This window comes from Danio rerio, chromosome 19 (assembly GCF_049306965.1).
Source record: "Danio rerio strain Tuebingen ecotype United States chromosome 19, GRCz12tu, whole genome shotgun sequence".
In the NCBI taxonomy this organism is placed as follows: domain Eukaryota; kingdom Metazoa; phylum Chordata; class Actinopteri; order Cypriniformes; family Danionidae; genus Danio; species Danio rerio.
The window spans coordinates 48,127,834-48,150,000 of NC_133194.1; the positions used below are offsets into that span (position 1 = coordinate 48,127,834).

A 22,167-nucleotide genomic window follows, 5' to 3' on the forward strand; every position below is an offset into this window, starting at 1 on the left:
CTACCAAGGAGGCTAAAGACCATGGCCTCTGGCGTTTGTCGCTAGAGCACCTTTAGAGGTCAGAGGAGTGAGATTTACCTGCACAGCACACACTAGATGGCCTCCGTTACACTTACTCCCCTAATTCTCACTCCCATCTGGGTCACGGCACCAATGTAACCCCGCCGGTCCTACGCCACCCAACCCGCTCCCAGCTGGTCTCGATCCGGTGATCTTCCACATGGGAGTCGGTTGCTCTACCAAGGAGGCTAAAGACCATGACCTCTAGCGTCTGTCGCTAGAGCACCTTTAGAGGTCAGAGGAGTGAGGTTTACCTGCACAGCACACACTAGCTGGCCTCCGTTACATTTACACTATAGCGAAAAGTGGCAAGAAGTTCGCCAGATTTTTCTGCCTGCTGTTTATCCACCTCATGTTCTACAGTTAGCTCATGAGAGTGTTCTATCAGGACGTCTTTTAGTAACAAAAGCGTTCCATCATATTGTGCAATATTTTTTCTGGCCTGGGTTAAAGTCTGACATTTCTAAGCATGTTCGCTCCTGTCATGTTTGTCACTTAGTGGGAAAACCAAATCAGACCATACCAGTTGCACCTTTAAAAACAATTCCTACCTTAAAACACAAAGATATTGTTTGATGAACTTGTTTTAAAGAGTTAACTGATAACCAATAAAGCGTATTTGGCATGCTGTCCCTGGATAGAGTCCTGAGCTCGTAATATCCTCGAGCCAGGGGCTCCCTCCCGTTAGAAGGGGGAGAATGGAGTTCGGGCTCAGGTAGGTCTCGAGAACTCCCCTGCTTGTCTCCGTGTGAGAAGTGTAAATTAAGGTTGTCTTAGGTGATAATTTGGTTTAGTCGATTGCTATGGTTTATGTTTTTGGATGGTGGGAGGAAACCGGGGAACCCGGATAAAACCCCAAGCGAACACAGGGAGAACATGTAAACTGCCCACAGAAACACCAATAGGAGGTTGGACCAGCGGTTGTCTTGCTGTGAGGCAACAGTGCTAGCCACTGGGCCACCGTGCCGCCCTATCGAAAAAAAGGGGGGAAAGTAGGGGTGAAAGGTGTGGAAGCTTCAAGACGCAGATAGCTGGAGTGAAAAACTCTGGTTTTGGGCAGATTACGGAGCTAATGAGGAGCCAGAAGTGTTGATCATAAGCACGTGTTCCTCTCGAATTAGTTTATGAATAAACCACACTATGTCAAGTAATCATAACAGACATCTCAAACAGTGTCACCTTTGCATTTAAAATGACTTAAGTGAGTAAATGACACTTAATGACAGTTGTCACAAGCATGCATTATAAAGTGTCATGTCATGATTATAAAGCTGTCACCATTTCAAGTAAAGTTCTACCTCACAAACTATTACCCTTAATGAAACTCATTCATCTCTCAATTGACTTATTTGTGTATGCATTCACATTCATTTATTTTACTACTACAGAAGTGTGCAGCGATTGAAAGGGAATGAGATATGGGTCAGGGATTTACAAGGCACATTTGAAAAGGAATAGGAGATTTTCTCTGGATAAGAGAGACGAGTATTGACCTCAGCGCTTCCTGTGAAAGAAACTTGGTCAAAAACATTTCAAAGCAAGGGTGTGTGTGTGGTGTGTGTGCTCACAGTGAGGGGGGAAAAAATGAACATCAAACCCCGACAATTCTAAAATGCTCTTTTTTGTTCATCCTCTGGTCATGTAAGGTTAACTCTAGACTTTAAGACTGTCTCGCTGAGTTTGGCCAGATAATCTGAGGATCCGTGCTATTTCACACCACGTTGCGGCTTAAGAGAGCGTGCTGCAGTGTGACAGAACTGTTCGAGGAACTGTAAAGTGCAATTAAATGTTGGTGGAAAAGTGTTTCTTGATTGGAGATGAAAAATCAACATAGGCTCGTTCTGAAAATGTAGCCCTAGAAACATTTCTGGAGATCATGAATTATGTAGCCAGAAGTACGTATGGCTGCATTTGGTCTATAAAATGAATGCTACGAGGCTTTATGATGTGTTCCTTTTCACGCTTACCAGCTGACCGCTTACCTCTATGTGGACTGTCCAGTAGCTCGCCATGTACGTTGGCGGACATGAGATGCAGTGAGTAGTTGACCACGATGACAGGGTTAGAGTCCGGTCAGAAAGCTGGTAAGACTAAAATAGAAGCCAAAAAATAAAATAAACTGATCAATCAGTGCTTATGAAAACACTATTGGTTGGGTTTAGGGAAGTGGGTGAGCTGGGCTGGTCAATCAGTGCTTTTGAAAACACTGTCTCTTGGGTTTAGGGAAGGTGGTGGGGGCAGGTCAATCGGTGCTTTTGAAAAGACTATTGGTTGGTTTTAGGGAAGTGGGTGGGCGCTGGTCAATCGGTGCTTTTGAAAACTATAGCTTGGGTTTAGTAAAATGGGTAGATGGGTCAATCAGTGCTTTTGAAAACGCTGTTGATTGGGTCTAAAGAATTGGGTGGGCGCTGGTCAATCGGTGCTTTTAAAAACACTGTCACTTGGGTTAAGGGAAGGTGGTGAGCGCTGGTCAATTGGTGCTTTTGAAAACACTATTAGTTGGGTTTAGGGAAGGTAGTGGACGCTTTTCAATCTGTGCTTTTGAAAACACTGTCGCTTGGGTTTAGGAAAGTGGGTGGTCTCTGATCAATCAGTGCTTATGAAAACACTATTGGTTGGGTTTAGGGAAGTGGGTGGGCTGGTCAATCAGTGCTTTTGAAAACACTGTCTCTTGGGTTTAGGGAAGGGGGTTGGGCGCAGGTCAATCAATGCTTTTGAAAACACTATTGGTTGGGTTTAGAGAAGGTGGTGGGCGGGTCAATCAGTATTTTTGAAAACACTGTCGCTTGGGTTTAGGGAGGTAGCTGGGCGCTTGTCAATCTGTGCTTTTGAAAGCACTATTGGTTGGGTTTAGAGAAGTGGATAAGCGTTGGTCAGTTAGTGATGTTGAAAACACTTGGTTGGGTTTAGGGAAGGTGGTGGGCGCTGGTCAATCGGTGCTTTTGAAAACACTATTGGTTGGGTTTAGGAAAGTGGATGAGCACTGGTCAATTGGTGCTTTTGAAAACACTATTGGTTAGATTTAGGGAAGTGGATGGGCGGTTCAATCTGTGCTTTTAAAAACACTGTTGCTTGGGTTTAAGGAAGGTTGTGGGCCCTGGTCAATCGGTGCTTTTGAAAACACTATTGGTTAAGTTTAGAAAAGTGGATGGGCACTGGTCAATCGGTCCTTTTGAAAACACTATAGTTTGGGTTTAGAGAAGGCGGTGGGCGCTGGTCAATCAGTGCTTTTAAAAAACATAATCGGTTGGGTTAAGAGAAGTTGATGGGCACTGGTCAATATGTGCTTTTGAAAACACTATCGGTTGGGTTTAGGGAAGGCGGTTGTTGGGTCAGTTGGTGCTTTTGAAAACATTGTCAGTTGGATATTGAGAATTGAGTAGTCGAGTCAATTGTTGCTTTTCAAAACACTGCCGGTTGTGTCAGTTGATCAGTCAGTCAGTCAGTCGACAGTGGCCTCTGGTGGATTTACACAATAACAGCAGGTGCGAAAGGCACTCGTAAGAGAAAATTATGATCTCAAAAGCATGCACAGCTGCCTCTGGTGGATTCACAAAAACAAAAAATGTACCTCCTGAGATGTATTTGGCGCTCTCCAGAGTGCATATAGGGGTACGTTTTCAGAAAAAGCTTGAGTTTTGGAAAATGGAGTTACTTTTTGCTTTTTATTGTTTTGTTTTTTTGTCACCGAAAGGCATATTTGTCAAATCAAAGAGATTAGCACAAAATTGAATTTATGTTGCTCCCTCAGCATCTTTGTGTGTGTGTGTGTGTGTGTGTGTGTGTGTGTGTGTGTGTGTGTGTGTGTGTGTGTGTGTGTGTGTGTGTGTGTGTGTGTGTGTGTGTGTGTGTGTGTGTGTGTGTGTGTGTGTGTGTGTGTGTGTGTGTAAAAAAATAATAAAATAAGAATTGCCTTGTTTTCCAGTCTGATGCAAGTCAAAGACAAACAAGACGGGAACTAGTCTCCAGGCGTAATTGCAAAAGGGAGCTAAAAGTAAAATTACATTAAAACACAAACACATGCAGAAATAGGCTTGAAAGCAGGTGCATTTCTGAATATTCCTTCCTGAGTTAAAGTTTCAGGCTAAAAACTTCAGGGAGAAAATGTCTCAGTCTTGGTTTATCTTACCTAGATTCTCTCAGAAAGCCACTATTCCGTGGGTATTCGCTTTAAAGGGCTTTTACTCCCTTTTTTCCCCCCCTTTTTTTTTGTTCCCAAGGTTTTCAAAGACCTGCTGCTTGGAGCAGGGCAAGTAAAGGAGACGTGTGTAAAAAGAAGTCTTTTTACCTTTGCCAGAAAGTGTTGAAAGGCACAAAACACTGGCTCTAATATAAAAAGAGCTCCACTCACTCTATGGCTTTTCAAACAGAATCCGCAATAGTTGCATTGCAAGGATAAGCTCTATTTCAGAGCATTTTGCAAGTGATAATATCCTGTTCTATCCAAAAAGCCGTCCTTCTTGATTTCGACCGTTTTCATCAAGGACAGTCGAGTAAATGATATTGTATTTTATATTATACTAGGGTCATTTCTCTTATCTGAAAGCGCTCAAGTCTAATGTGGGTCTTACTATTGTGACCGTTGACCATGGCTTCAAACTCCTTGACAGTAACAATTCTTTCCTGAAGATAAAACATTCGCTGAAAGGCCTCTCGCAGACTGTCAAAGAAGAAGACAAATACAGGGATTGCGAGGCCACGGGTCTGCTGTCAGAATGAGTGGCATTGAGCTGACGGTGAGACACCTTGATAAAACTACAATTATTCTCATGAGACTGTGGCCTGCGGTGCTACATGCATCAGTTTGAGCTCAGGAATAGACAATGACTTCAGGTCTCTGCACAGGCATGCACAGAAAGTTGGCTATTGTCTTGTATATATTTAAAAAATGTCATGTTCTTTAGTTTGCAAGTATATTATTTATAATAATAATAATAATAATAATACAATTTAAGAACGTTTATGGGAAGCATTTTACTTGTAATGATTTTTCACATGCATAGTATGCACAGAAAGTTGTGAAAGTTCGCTCATTGTATAAACGTACCCCTGTATACATTTCTGGAGAGCACTAATTATGTAGCCAGAGGTACATATGGCTGCATTTTGTCTTTAAAACAAATGCTACGATGCGGTATGATGCCACTGACGGCTTCTGTTCTGTTGAAGTTGACCATGATGGCAGGGTTCAAGTATGGCGAAGATCTTTTCCAGAAAGCAGACAAAAACCGAAACAACATGCAAAAAATAAAATAAACAAGTAAACAGAGAACATGGTAAGATCTAAAACGTGGTAAAAATAAGGCCGCCATAAGGGCTTTTGTTTTTCTGGATTGCTTTTGAAAACACTATTGGTTGGGTTTAGGGAAGAGGGTGGGTGTGTTATCTGTTGGTTGGTCGGCCAGTCTGTCAACAGCGACCTCTGGTGGATTTACGTGAAATCAGCAGGCGCGAATGGCAATTGCAAAAGAAATTTGAGATCTGAAAAAGCGTACACAGCTGCCTCTGGTGGATTCACGAAAACAAAAATTGCAAAATAAACCTCACTGGGACATATTTCGTGATCTCCGGATGTGTATCTAGGGGTATGTATCAATAATATATCTATAATGAGCCTGGGTTTGTTATTTTCATGTATATCTTAAAAAATGTAATGCTATTTAATTTGCATGTACATTAATAATACCGTTTAAGAGAGTTTATGCGAAGCATTTCACTTTTAGCAATTTCCACTGGGAGATGTACAGAAAGTTGTCTATTTTCATATCTGTAAAAAAAAACAAAAAAAAAACAAAGGTATTTAATTTGCATGATATTAATAATACCATTTATACCTTTCCTAAATTAAATCCATTAATTTAGAAAATTTTATATAAAACATTTTACTTTTAAAAGTTTTTTTTAAATTAGTAAAAGTTAAATAGGACCATGTTTTTGATAAATATAAAATATGCATAAAACTACTACTACTACTACTAATAATAATAATAGTTGTTATTCATTCATACATTCATTCATTTTCTTTTTGGCTTAGTCCCTTTATTAATCTGGGGTTGCCACAGTGGAATAAACCGGCAACTTTTCCAGCATATGTTTCACGCAGCGAATGGCCTTCCAGCTGCAACCGGTTCTGTTTTTTATCATTATATAATAATTAGGGGCGGGAAATGTCTAGGTGTTCCCTATGGTCAGTCTGCCACTGATAATAATAATGATAATAAAAATGATAATAAAAATGTTTATTCATTCATTTTCTTTTTAGCTTAGTCCATTTATTAATCCGGGGTCGCCACAGCGGAATGAACGGCCAACTTATCCAGCACATGTTTCATGCAGCGGATGCATTTCCAGCTGCAACCCATCACTGGTAACATCCATACACACTCATTCTCACACACACACACACACTACGGTCAATTTTTCGCAAACCCAATTCACCTCTACCGCATGGCTTTGGACTGGGGGGTGGGGGGTGGGGATGGAGCACCCGGAGGGAACCCATGCAAACATGGGTAGAACATGCAAACTCTACAACTGACCCAGCCGAGGCTCGAAACAGCAACCTTCTTGCTGTGAGGCAAACGTGCCACCCATCATGCCCCATATACATATATATAAAATTAGGGCGAAGCAGTGGCGCAGTAGTGCTGTCGCCTCACAGCAAGATGGTCGCTGGTTCGAGCTTCGGCTCAGTTGGCGTTTCTGTGTGGAGTTTGCATGTTCTCCCTACGTTCGCGTGGGTTTCCACTGGGTGCTCCAGTTTCCCCCACAGTCCAAAGACATGCGGTACAGGTGAATTGGGTAGGCTTAATTGTCCGTAGTGTGTGTGTGTGGATGTTTCCGAGAGATTGGTTGCAGCTTAAAGAGCATCCGCTGCGTAAAAACTTGCTGGATAAGTTGGCGGTTCATTCCGCTGTGGCGACCTCGGATTAATAAAGGGACTAAGCCGACAAGAAAATGAATGAATGAATGAATATATAATTAAAAATATATATTTACTATTTTCCCAAGTGTATACAACTACTGTAAGAAATTATCAGCATTCGGTACATTTCAGTATCATCTTAGCTTGAACTGACCCAATCTAATTTTGTTTATATAAAATGAACCTGCTCCTACTAATGACTGTAAAAAATATGGACGACGCGACAGCCCTTTTTCCCATTGAACGCCTTGAGGGCAAAACGCCTGCTTGACGGGCACAAACTGTCGCAAAAGACTGCTGAAATTGGAGCCAGACATGCGCAGAAGGACTGTCTGATGGAGCCAGAGGAGGAGCCGCGAAAATGAGCAGAGTCGAGCTTCCAATCAAACGCTTTATGTAAAATCAATTACGCCCCCCGAACTTCTCAGCATGCGTTTGCTGTCATATCAACACAAATGGATGTAATAACGTTAACAAATATGAGGGTTTTATATATTCAATCGCGCCAGTTCCAGGCCGCAGCGCATAACCTACTCGCGGCGTCGCAGGCTGATTCCGGCTCGCATGCGGCAGCGCCTGCTCGCTCGGCCGCCGCATCTGGCTCGATTGACTCGGACTGGAATCGGGCAGTGAGTCCAGGCATCCGGAGTAGGTCCAGCAGAGGTAACATTAGTCAGTCTGAGCTCTAAGAGATAAGTCTCCGGCAGGCGAGAATCTAGCCGGAACTGTGTTTTGCTATCTGGGTGGCTAGGCGTGTATCAGCAAACTAATAAAGCCCGAAAAAAGCCCTGAACTTAGCGAATAAACAGTGTTCCACCAGGATCATGTATGTCAGAAACTATAGTTTACTGCTGAACTCATTTTGTCATGGTAAAATAACACAGAAATCGAATAATAACATTTCAGTCTACTTCAGTCTCCTGCCGAAGCTCAGACGCCGCGCTTTGAGAAACTGTCAATCACAGCTGTCAATCACGATGACACGCCCAGCATTAAATTACTGCTAAAAACAAACTGTTTACAAAAATGAAGATCTGCACCTATTTCAGCACAATAACCAGTGCCTTAATCGACCACGACTATCTTTCGGGACATTTTATTGCAAGTGTAATATATTTTTTTATTTGGGCTCAAGTCTCCTTCATTAACACGGAGGAGGCGGGCTTTATGACTTGTACTGCAGCCAGCCCCCAGGGGGTGATCTAACGGCCGAAACCTTCACTCGAACGTAGGCTTGCGGCACACTTGGCTCCTACGCAGGTTTGAGCTACGAGAACTGTTGCTATGACAACAACTCTCGGATGAGTTTTGAAGAACGAAACGATCTTGGATCATGTTAAATCGTCAATATCCAAATCCAGCTAACTGAGTAGTCCACGTACAAAGAACGGACCCCAGGCTGGGAGTTGAGTCTTGGGCTCGTAAAAATGAGAAGTTATGAAACACAAAATATAATGCGGCTAAATATCAACTTCGATATTAACGGCCCTGGGGGTTAGTAAGCATTACATTTGTATATTGTGATGCTTGAAAAACTCCTTTCATCGTTAACACCCAACACAAACAAGCAGACTCCAGAACTCTGTACTTTAACACTCTCAGAAAGTCATTTTCACTTTCAAGTGTCTCACTTTGAGTCGAATTATTACACAGGAGAACAAATATCTCCAAACAAAAAGCAGCTAATCCTCTTTATGTGGCTCTTTAAAAGCGAGTCTTCCACAGGGATTGTGCATTAAGCCAGGTTTGACACAGCGTTGTCTGTGTTTCTGTCTGCATGAAGCTGGCCTTATTCACCCTCAGTAATTTTAGAGCTTTCGGTGGACAGAGATGGCGAACAATGATGAAAAGCCACAGCGGTTTGCCTCCCTCTGCATCACCCTTTACTTTCAAAGGTGCATTTTTGGAGCGTTTGCTATCAGGTGTTTGAAGACAAAGTGCACAAAACGGACGTGCTGTGCTCTCATTTTAAAAGGGAACACAATGAGCTGAGAATAACTCGTGAATCTGATGCAGACACATAATCCGTAGGTTTCTTAATCAATTAGGCTCGGTTCACATTAAAAACACTCTCTTTGATATGGATCAGATGTTTTTATTTATTTATTTTTTGTAAGAATTTCCTTTTTAAATTCTTATTGAAATGATGGTGAATGGAGAAAATAATGGCAAAAAAAATCAACATAAAAGTCATAAATACAGCTTTTGTATTGCATGAAGAAAGTCATAAGAGTCTTAAAATGAGTAAACAAATACTGATTTATTTATTTATTCTTTTATTTTTTTATTATTTTTTAAGGAAGAAGAATAAGAAATGGGGGAAATTTCTAAACTTTTGTGACCCACAATGCTAGCAAACATGTAACTAGACAACAAAACAATTATGGTAATAAGATGTTAGTTTATTTGAATATATATATATATATATATATATATATATATATATATATATATATATATATATATATATATATATATATTTATATATATATATATATTGTAGCGAGTCAGCTAGTACCACGTCGCCCTGGGCACAAATCCACACCAGCTGGATCACTCATCAACCCCGGATCGCTCACAGCTGGACCTCATCAGCCAGGGAGAGATATAAGCCAGCCCCACACAGAAGGAAACTGAGCTTCATTTGCACATGACTCCCTGCGCTAACGCTTGTCTCTCTCTGTCTCTCCCACAGCCGAATCCAGCTCGTGACCGATCCAGCACCATACCTCTCACCAGACTTCACCCTCTCCCCGGAGCACTTGAGCACGCACCCTTAAGAAGAGCACTCATTCACTCCTTACTCACTTGTAAATAAAGCACCCTCCGGGGCATTGTTTGTAACATCATCTAACTGTGGTTGTGTTTTCCCTCTGCCTCGCTACTATATATATATATATATATATATATATATATATATATATATATATATATATATATATATATATATATATATATTCTAGATTAATCTCGGAATTAATCTGGATTAATCTAGATTAAAAATGGCTCATTCGAATTCTGCCGAAGGCATTTAGAATATGTGTGCTACCCAAATAATGACTAAAAGTAAGTCTTTGAGAACGGGTTTCTCAAGCCAGGTGGCGCATTAGAGAAGGGGCTCATCTCCTGTTTGCAAAATGCATCACAAACTGCTTGAGAAACTGTTCTACTATAATAATTGGTGATAAAAATGAATGATGTTCAATAAGATGTACTTTTGTATGCTAACAATTTATTCAAATATTTTATTTATTTATTTATTTATTTATTTATTTATTTTTTGATCACCTTAATCCGACTAAAGTCATAACTGAACTAAACAGAAATGGATTTAAGACATGTGGAGTATGCAGATATTAGAGGTATTATTGAAGTAAACACCGCAATCAAACTATTACCATCATGTAGGACTGATTCGCTATATTTTCCAACAAGATCCACACTCATATCTGTCAGTAAAGGACCGCACACACACATCGCGAAATGCGGAAGTTTTTTCTTTCCATTTGGCGTGCGTTTTTAAATTCTATAACACTCTCACCAGTCCTTACTCATTATTTGCGTCTAATAGCCCAGTTTGTCACAGGGGCATGAATGAAATGTTCATAAGTTAAAGTGAAACTGCCGAACTGCAGTTAAAGTCACCTAAAATCACAGGAAACTCTTACATGAAAGCACTTCACGTAAACACCTTAAATATATTATTGTCTATTAAGGCAAATAACTAGACTACAGATGTCCATGTAAGTGCAGTCAGTAGAATCTTCAAAGTAAGTGAAAGATCCAGAAGAGAATCCTGCTGATTTGATTCAGAAGGGCACTTTTTTTGTCAGACGGCTCACGGGTCAGGTATACATCCACGCTAAAATATCAAGGTCATGATAGCTTGCGTAGAATAGACCCAGCTCCCAACCCAACTTTGAGAATAGATTAGGCGATTATAGTGATATTTTTTTTATCGCTTGATAAGAGTCTCGCATTAACGTAGCACGTTAACGGCCCACCACTAGTTTATTTATTTATTTATATTGCATTGCTGTGATTTTATGTTAATGCTCTGTATTTCACATTCATCTGCGTTATTTATGGAGGGATATTATTACAAAAATATAACAATTATGGGTATGATATTGGCAACCCCCCCCCCCCCACCACCACCACCACCACCACTCTCTTTTTTGTATGTGTTTTGGTTTGGTTACACTTATTTAAACTGGTATATTAACATCACTTACATTTAATATTTAATATGCATATACATTTATTCATTCATTTTCTTGTCGGCTTAGTCCCTTTATTAATCAGGGGTCACCACAGTGGAATGAACTGCCAACTTATCCAGCCCATTTAACATAACGGATGCACTTCCAGCAGCAACCCAACACTGGAAAACTCCCACACACTCTTGCACACACTCACACTACAGACAATTTAGCTTAATTAGTTCACTTATAGCGCATGCGTTTGGGCTGAGGGGGGAAATTGAAGCACCTGGGGGAAACCAACACAGGGAGAACATGTAAACTCCACACAGAAACCTCAACTGATCCAGCCAGGGCTCGAACCAGCGACCTTTTACTGTTAGGTGTTACGTTTGATGTTTTCTTTGTCTATGTTTTTTCACCCTTCTCTCCGTTTGCCCTTAGGTTTCTTATTGGTTCACCATTCTGTCCATCATCATTATCACAGTGTCTGTTCCACCAATCCCCAGACACGCCGCAAGGATTTAAAGCTCCGACAGACCAGTGTGTTGTGTGCGCTCTGCCTCAGCGTACCATTTGTGCTCCACACAATTTGATTGTGCAATGCTTCGTCTGTTCAGTGATCTATTATCTCAGTGGTAATTCGAGTTTGCTTGTTGAACTTCGTTGGCTTTAAGTAACGTAATGTGATGGTTGTTGTGTGATTCTAAACAAAGCTTTGACCGTCTTATCCGGTTTGTTTTAGTTTAGATTGATGTTTTGTTAGATTAGTTTGAGTGTTTTGCCACCTGTGTACATTGAGTTTTGTAGTTTAATTAGTTTAGTTCAGGTGTCGTATACACTGAAGGTCTCGGTTTTTATTTGTATTTCTTTTTGTCGCCTATTTTAGACTTGAGATTTAAGGATTGTTTGTTTAGGTGATTTCTTTTATTTGGCTTACACTCATTGTTTTTGTTGAAAGATAATAATTATAAATGTTTATTTCTTTTTTTCCCCGTTTATTATTGTTTCATATTGTTTCAACTATTGAGTTAAAAGCTTAAATAAGAGAATCGATTCCTGCCTCATCCTTGATCCGTCGCATAGATTACACCTGTCTCACCTAAATGTTACAGCATCCCACTAAAACACCTTAAACACGTAACATAGGCAACAGTGCTAACCACCAAGCCGCCATACCGCCCTGTCATTATATAATGTAGTTAATTAGTCAATAACATAATCAAACAGTGTACAACTACATTTACAAGTCTTAATATTTTTTTTAATAATGCATCAGTATTGCCAACTCAATCTCACGACAATTCGTAACTTTTTGATTTAGTGGCTGATTCGTATGATATTGTACGATCTAATTCGGATTATTTAGAACGATTTACTCATCACCCAATGATGGTTGGGATTAGGGGTGGGGTTTGGTGCCACGCCTCCTTTTTAAAATCGTACATTTTCGTACAACTAAACTTGTACGAATTAGCCACTAAACTGACAAAATGTAACTTATGTTTCCTTGTGAGATTAGGCTAGTATTGCTGTACTATTATTGAATAAATCCTGTACTATTATTGTTCTTTTTTAGCTCATGTTAATAAACGCATTAACTTTAATTAATAAAACCATACTGTAAATACCAACTAATTCTTTTAATTTAGCTGTAGGACGCTGTTACAATCCAACAAACCCGTCAGTTAAAGTGCATTGTGAATAATTAAGTATTCTGCTCAGCTTCAGATGTTTTTGTCCATTTTCCAGTTTTCTCTGCGACCCTCTCGTAGCCTTCGCATGCATCAGTAATGTTTAATTTAGTGCTTTATTGTTTAAATGATCCAAAGCCCAGAACTGCCAAATGATTGGATCTATTTTTAGTCCTGCGAGAGAAGGATGACTCACAACTCTTTAAAAACAGCACAGCTAAGGTTTGCCACAAATGCCAGATCATTTATTGTCCACCAACGTGCAGATTACTATGTATGTATCTGGGATATGCCCTTTCCTCTTAATAAGACAAAGATCTAAATAATTTATTTACATGCATCGTTTTATTTGCATTTCTGAGGGGACATTTACAACATTTGAAAAAGTACTAAAAACATGCAATTATATGATATTAATTTTAAATATTATTATTATTATTATTTTCTTCTTCTTTTTTGTTTTTTGGTGTGGGTTTCCTTTTGGGTGCTCCAGTTTCCCCCACAGTCCAAACACACTATAGATGAATTAAATAAACTAAGTTGGCCATGTGTGTGTGAATGAGTGTGTATGGGTGTTTCCCAGTATTGGGTTGCGGCTGGAAGGGCATTTTCTGTGTAAAACATATGCTGGATAAGTTTGCGGTTCATTCCACTGTGGCAACCCCTGATTATTAAAGGGACTAAGCTGAAAAGAAAATGAATAAATGGATATTTGATGTATTTTATTGTTCTGTTTTTATGTTAATGCTCTGTATTTAATATTCATATCCATCATTTGCAAATAAGAAAATCAATAAAAAATTCAAATCATAAAATCTTATATTGTCAACCCCACTGTGAGATTATTTCACTTTTTTTAATGAAAATTTTGCTTAATTTTGACATTTGTTTTGTAGACGATCAAAAATAAATATTGCTTAAGAGGGCAAATAAAATTGACTTTAAATGGTTTTTAAAAAAATTACAACTTTTCTTACTATTCTAGCAGAAATAAAACAAATATTATATATATATATATATATATATATATATATATATATATATATATATATATATATATATTAAATTAATTTGAATATATTTTGGCTGTTGTTATATTTTGAGTAAAAAGATATATATTAATATTTATATAGGCCCGTAGCCAGCCTGGTGAAAGGGGTGGTTATTTTTTCTCAAAAAGTGGACCTTTTTGCAGTTATACACCACAGTTTCTATATAACTATGAGATTTAAGTACTGCATATTAGTGTTTTGTTTTTTGTTTTTTTTGCTAGATTTGCTAGTCAGATGTCATCATAAGCACACTTTTTGATGTACTAAAAGTATTTCCTGAAAAATTTAAATAAAAAAAATCTAAAACAGGACTAATTTTTAAAATACAAATTTATTACATCATATATCAATAGGAAAAAAATAGCAATCTGTTAAAGTTTTAAAGTAAAAAAAAACTGTAGCCTTCATTTATTAGACAAAAAACAATCTGGCCAGCACATTCAACTGTCCTCAGTCACAATTTGGCCCTTTCAATAAAAAAAAATAAAATAAAAAATAAAATATATATATATATATATATATATATATATATATATATATATATATATGCATACATTTATAATTAAAACATAATAATAAAACAAATATAATGAATTCTTCAGATTTATTCTAGCCACTTTGGAGGAAAAAAAAAAGTAAAAAATTCCTGGATGTTAACAATAGCCAAAATGTTTTCAAACTAATTTAATATGGTCCGCTTCTGGTGCTTCACACCTTTTTCTTGCTCATTTTTATTTCAGGAATAAGGTCCAAGATTTATAATAAACGTGACCTGTAAAATGTTTTCTCTGTTTAAAAACAATACAGTAGTGAAAGAAGATTTCTCTTGCACCAGATTATAGTCCCACCGAAGCAAAAGCCCGCAGAGGATTCCGTTTGGTCTTAAAGCCTTTTTCGATGGATTATTTTCATTATATTTGATGGCATTACAGTTAAAATAGGACAAATGAGCTCATGTATGGGACAAATTCTGGACCTTTGTCAGTGAGGGCTGGGTCTTCTGAACCCCCCTGGCTATAGGCCTGTAGAGTTAGAGCACATGTTTTATGCTTATAGTAAACATGTTTTAATAGAATTTTGGCTGTGAAGGTGTTTCAGGCGCAGGCCAGATTTTCTCCAGGTCATAATTTATTTATTTTATATTAATTTTGTCTAAAAAAGGATTATACCTGTCTAGTTTAATCTGGAATGCGTTCTAGATCACCTTCTGATGTGGTTTGAGCGATCGGGTTTATAACCGATGAGACTAAAATGAATGAATGAGCAAACAGCCTCAAAAACACAGACATGTATATATAATGTCCCTGCAAATTTCTTGAGGCACTGATCTTGTTCAACAAAAGACATCCAGAGCCATATTTAGCTCAACTGTGCACTGTTTCAGTGACTGAAACCGCTTTAATCCCACCAAACCTGCCTTTACTATACAGATATATTCCAAAGTGAGCACATGAGCTGCAATCCCCCTCGTTGCTATTATCTGATGGGTGAAATGAAATGTCAAAGAAGTGTCATGTCACACAGAATAGCCGTCACGCGTGACTCCAGACGCGGGCCAGAGCACATGACCTCAGGGCTTTGATCAAGATAACCGGGTGTCCAGAACGGCTTCAAAGTAAACCAGCCATTTATCAGGATTGCCGTCACTAGACAGAAACTGTTTGTGGTTCGCTTTGAGTGTGATTCACCTTAGAGTACAAATGAAATCAAAACTAAACATATTGGTTTTGTGAACCCACATTGCTGGTTTTTTGGTGAACAATTCATCTGTGTGTGTCATTAAGAAAAAAATTTGCCCTTGTAGTCCAAAATTAAAATCTGAAAATGCTCTTCTTGTTTGTTTTCATTTAAATTCTCAGATCTGGGGTCCGTTCTTTGTACCTCGCTTAAACGATGTAAGATGATTTGGCAGATCCTGGATCTTTTAGTCTTGATAACTTATCTCTAGCTAATTTGGTTCTTCAAACAAGTTTGTGAATCAGATTAAAATGTCTGGATCTGAGGCCTTGTTTACACTAGTACGTTTTACTCCCTGAACACCAACCCTTCCCCCCCACCCCCTCCCCCCGGTCTCTTGGATTTTCAGAGTATGTTGTATGCTGTAGTGCTGTATTTATACAGATTTGCGCGCATATCGGGAATGTGTGTTGTGTTGGCAGAAAGAAAGAACATGTCCACATGTGTTTAGCGTTTTTCTTTATCGCAAACACAACAGCAGTCTGGTAGGGATTGCTTTTCTTTTTTCGAAGTTAATTATTGTGGTATTCCGATTGCAAGAGGGAAATTTTGTTGAGTGTAACACTGTAAGAAGATATCTCTGTAGATGGATGGCATTTCATGTTACGTTCAGCCTTATAATCTTAAAGGGCCATGAAACCCCCTCGTTTCAGCAGGGTGTTTTCACACCTCTACTTTGGAAAAAGTCAGAAAAGTGGGCGTGTCCAGCTCTGTTTAGGGGGGAGTGTCAGAGGAACTAAAGTGGGATGGTGTGGGAGTGTCTATTTGTGCACGCGCGAGTTTCAGAGTCAAAATACACACACACACAGACAGGAGAAAGTGATGGTGTTAACCTACATGGACATCTGTAGTCGAATTATTTGCCAAATCATTAAATGTTGGACTTTAACTGCAGTTTGGCTCTTTCATTCAGGGAATTCATTCATGCCTCTCGCGACAAACGAGATATTTGATTCGAGGAACTGCTGTAAGCGTGTATTTTTCATGCAATGTTTGATACCGCACGGCGAATGAGAAAAAAAACTCTGCATTTCCCGGAAACTTAGATGCACACGGCAGGTAGTGTCACAAAGCCGCGTGTGTTATTCTGGTCACAAAATGCGGTGCTAACATTTCTGCACTCAGTGCAATATTTAACTTAATTCGATACCAACAAACTGAATAAACAAAGAGCACTGGTCGCTCACTTACCAAATCTGTAGAGACAGAACAATCACCAGCAACTAGAGCCGCGTCTTTATTAAGAGAATACTACAAGCAAATCCGGATCTCAGCGTTTGCAGATGAGAACAGCTCTCAGGTAAACAATAATCCTCCTTAGACACGTAAGTTATTGTTGTCGAGCGTCGCGTACACTGTTAATCCACACGTGACTCTGAGCTCTCACAGAGAGAAAATGAAAACGAAACTTAACAGCAGCAAACTATAAAAGCAACACTTCACGCTTGTTTTGCCAACACAACGTGGCGTCTTTGTGGTGTAAACACGGTGACAATAATGAATATTAATGAAGTTGCACAATAGAGCGCGCTGATTGGTTTGACCCAAGCCTTACTCATGCATTAATGCAGCACACTGTAAGACGTAATAAGACTCACTCAGGCACAGACGTCCAGTCTGCACGCTGGAATACACGCTATTATGTCATGGCCGTGACGCAGCTTCAAAAATTCGTTTCAAACAGGAAGTACGAATATGCTTGAAATAACGCAAAAACAACCAATTTACACTTTTTAGTGAAATATAGGTGTCCTAATAGTGTTTTTAGCAGTGTGGGACACATATACCACTGTCAACAGCTCAAAACATGTGTTTTGGTGTTTCGTGACCCTTTAAGCAAAATCAGCTGTTTTGTCCTCACTTTAGACATTACGCTATAGAGAATCATTCATTGGTGAATTAGTAACGGCTTCTGCTGTTCTGATGTCAGCTGCAGATGTGAATGAATGATGGAAGAAAGTAGTTCCTAACAATAAAAAGGGGTTTTTAGTAGAGGTGTGAACCTATACTGGTTGCTATTATCATGCCATCGATTCTGTTTAATTCGATATCTCGGTGCATCACGGTCCATTGTTGATGCTTTACATACACAGTGTTATTTTTTTTTTGGGGTGGGGGGGTGGGGGGGGGGGCTTGTTTATCTGGGAGAGCTTGCGCTGAGCAGAGCAAAAAAAAGAAGAAAAAAAAAAGAAAGCACTTTTCTGACGGTCCCTTACTGAGAGCTCCGCTACGCGCGATCTCTCCCGGCTAAACGCTTATTGCGAGGCCTTAAAGGACACCAATGGTAAAAAATCTACGTTTCAAGCTGTTTGGACAGATCTTTTTGTTGGTATAGTGTATAGACCGTTATACTGGGGTAATATGAACACACCCAGTCCTTTTTTTTCAATTTAACTACAAAAAAAGGGTCGGCCAATTGGAGCTGTTTTCAAAATCGATCGCACCATTACGTAGGTGTGCGATCCCCCCGCCCACCGAATTGATTGACAGCTGCGCGCATTAACATGTTCCGGTAGTCGCGTGAATATGTCAACAAGACCAGGCAGACATACGCAGAGCAACCGGGAATAAAAGCTCTGTTCTGTTCGCTAGGATCAGCAATCATCATCAAATGTGATTAAGAGTGAGTTTCACATGTTTAAAGTGTTTTAAAACAGAGTATGTGTGTAATTAATTACAGCGTTTTACTTCAGCTTTACTTCATCAGCACAGCCGCGTGTCAGAACAATTATAAAAGAAGACGCTTCAATCCAGGTTTGTGGAAGTTAAATCAGGTTTATTTTGTACATTAGCATAACAGATATCCACACAGTACTTGAGGTTAGCCTTAACTAAGCTAAGCACGCTCTGTCTGCCTGCCTGTGTGTGTGTGTGTGTGTGTGTGTGTGTGTGTGTGTGTGTGTGTGTTTGTGTCATCTGTGGTGTGTGTGTGTGCGCGCGCGCGTTAACTTTGTAACGATATTGTGTGTGACTCATCAATGCAACTTCACAATACTGATTAGTAAAGGTTAGTTCTTACTGTAGTATCTCACAAACGCTACGTGAGACCTTCTTCCTTTGTCTGTCTGTTGTCTGACGCAGCTGAGGGAGGAGGCATGTAGAAACAGTAGGCGGGAAAGAATCGTCTTAAAGGCGCAGTACGACAAAACCACCCCCTGCTGGAAATCAGTATAAAACAGCATCTTGTAAAAGGTATAATGAAAAATCTGATGGGTATTTTGATCTGAAACTTTATATACACATTCTAGAGACGCAAAAGACTTGTATTAAATCTGAAAAAAGGGGTAACCTAGGTGCCCCTTAAGGGGAGCAGTGGTCGATACCAAATTGTGCGTGTCTGCATTTTACACTGTAATTTTGACACCCCTAGTTTTTAGACTCACCGTGTTTGATTTTCTTATCCGTGTTCATATATATATATATATATATATATATATATATATATATATATATATATATATATATATATATATATATATATATATATATAATTCATTTATTTTATTTTTTTTACTATTTACTATATTCCCAAGTGTATATAACTACTACTGTAAGAACATATCAGCATTTGGTACATACGTTCTGTATTACCTTGGCTTGAAAAGACTCAATCTAATCCTGTTTATATAAAATGAGCCTGCTCCCGAGCAGGTTTGAGCTACCAGAACTGTTGCTATGACAACAACTCCTAGAAGAGTCTTGAAGAACGAAACAAAGCTGGGGCTGCGAAGGAATCAACACGAGTTAATTGTTTTGCCCATTATGGGCTCCTTTAGGAGCGTGATTAATGCCTGCTGTTGGTGTCCCGAGGGGAAATCCTTTAATCGACACCAGACAACAGCTCATCAACTGGGCTCGGCTCAGTCAGAAGCACGGCTGAAAGCCTCCATCATCCAGGAACTGTTTCTGGAGGAGATGATGAACTCAGAGAGCAGGGTGCACCACTGATAGGATCTAGTGGACTCAGACACCACGCCAAATGAATATTTATGGTGTTTTTCATCCTTCCTAAAGCAGATAAACACAGCTATTCCCTCAATAAAGTCCATGTTAGCCATTTAGCAACGAAGCTAGAGTCACCTGGCAGACACAAGCCCTGCCCATGACACCAAACCGTGTCTATTGGGAAGTGAATGTCACGCACGAATGAAGCAAATTAAGCAAGAAAACTTAAAATATTCACACGTCTACATCTTCATACACGTTACATCTTGTAAAAACTGCATAATAGGTCCCCTTCAAGATTCATTCTTCATTCTCTGTGTAACCTCCTGAACTCCTGCATTAATCGCAGCACTAAAAATACACATATAAACAACACCGAGTTCACAGAAGAGCTTTGATGAATCTAGCCCCGAGGAGCTGTGTTCGGGATTTTTTCTAAACTCGACGTGAAATCAAAATCAATCCTGTTTACTTTCTCAACGCACGTCCATGGTTATATTGTGCATGAGACAATTGCGCTGTTATGAAAGTACTGATACCAGTAATCTGTCACAGTCGGTTGCTGCAAGAAGAGTAGAGAGACGGGATCTATGTGCAGGAGTCACTTTCATTAACGATAAAGCAAATCAACAGACACGCAGGAGCACAGGAAAAACACAGGAGTATAGCAATGCAAGTAAACACTGATGACAACTAACAACTCAAACTGAGGGAGAGAAAACACATGCTAAACATGGAGCAGGAATACAGATGAAGTCAGATTTAGCTTTACCAAATGAGTTTAGTTGACTCAAAATTGACTGAAAGTTAATTCTACTCATTTGAAAAGAGTTTTGAACTCAGTGTTGAAGGTATTGAGTTAATTAAATACCTCATTACTTCAACTTAAATGAAGGAAGTTCACAGAACTCATATAGATAAGTTTAACTCAAATGGTTTGTTGCAATTGGTCTCCTCAAACAGTTTGAGTTGGCTTAACTTATTGGGTTTTACAGTCGGTTTGAGTTCTCTTCATTTATTGGGTTTTACTGTGCTCAAATTGCTTCATTTACTCAAATGGATTAAGTCCACAGCACACATTAGGGTTAGTTTTTGAAGTTAAATGGTTTGTTGCAATCGGTTTCCTCAAATGGTTTGAGTTAACTTAACTTTTTGGGTCGTACAGTGTAGTATTCAACCTCAAGAGCCATTTAAAGATTATTTAGGAAAAAGTTAGAAGTCATCATATAACTGTGGTTTGTTCTGTAGCCAATCAAATTATATTCCTTAAGGGGCTAATACTGTTGAATTATTATTAAAAACTGCTTTTATTCTAGCTGAAATAAAAAAAATAAATAAAGACTTTTTCCAGAAGAAAAAAAAAAATATTATAGGAAATACTATGAACAATTATTTGCTCTGTTAAACATCGAGGACATGTTAAACTAAATATATTAGTCAAAAATGTATAAATCTACTTGGTTTAAAACAGCAACATATAATAATAATACAAAATAATAATAATAATAATAAACAATAATAACAATAGGAGACTCAGTGGTGCAGTAGGTAGTGCTGTGACCTCACAGCAAGAAGGTCACTGAAGGTTTGAGCCTCGGCTGGGTCAGTTGGCGTTTCTGTGTGGAGTTTGCATGTTCTCACTACGTTCGTGTGGGTTTCCTCTGGGTGCTGCGGTTTCCCCCACAGTCGAAAGACATGCGGTACAGGTGAATCGGGTAAGCTAAATTGTCTTTAGTGTATGAGTGTGAATGAGTGTGTTTGGATGTTTTCCAAAGATGGGTTGCAGCTGGAAGGGCATCCGCTACGTAAAAAATGTGTTGGATAAGTTGGCGGTTCATTCCGCTGTGGCGACCCGAATTAATAAAAGGACTAAGCAGATAAATAAAAAGCAATGAGTAAAAATAATAAAAAAAATTAAAAAGAATAATAGTAATAATAATGATAATAATAATAATAATAATAAACAACAGAAATAATAATAATAATAATAAACATAATAAACATAATAATAATAATAATAATAATAATAATAATAATAATAATAATAATAAACAACAATAATAATAATAATAATAAACAATAATAGTAATAATAATGATGATAATAATAATAATAATAATAATAATAATAATAATAAACAATAACAATAATAATAAACATAATAATAATAATAATAATAATAAACAATAATAATAATAATAAAGAATAATAGAAATAATAATGATGATAATAATAATAATAAACAACAACAATAACAATAATAATAATAAACATAATAATAATAATAATAAACATAATAATAATAAACAATAATAATAATAATAATGAAAACATTTAAAATATTTAGTATTAAAATGTAACCCAATGGTTATCTGACCCAATCAATGTGCGTTGGTCAATTATTACATTTAGCATTAATATTTATTGCTCAATATGTTTTTCCAAATGATAATATTTCAACACCTATGTGCACATTATTTATGTTTACTTGAGTTAACATTAAATTCAGTTCATTCAATTCAATTTGTTTGTATAGTGCTTTTCACAACAAT

General features: G+C 38.4%; 1 long non-coding RNA gene across 2 annotated transcripts in view; it reads left to right on the forward strand.

The window, feature by feature from the left end:
- The window catches only part of LOC141379180 (uncharacterized), a 36,117-nt gene extending 22,235 nt beyond the window's left edge, over positions 1 to 13,882 (forward strand). Inside the window, exon 6 of one of the 2 annotated variants that reach the window (XR_012395258.1) lies at positions 11,632 to 13,882. This is a non-coding gene — a long non-coding RNA (uncharacterized lncRNA). The remainder of the gene's footprint in view (positions 1 to 11,631) is intronic. The other variant, XR_012395257.1, reaches the window with a different exon arrangement.
- Positions 13,883 to 22,167: the final 8,285 nt, after the last annotated feature.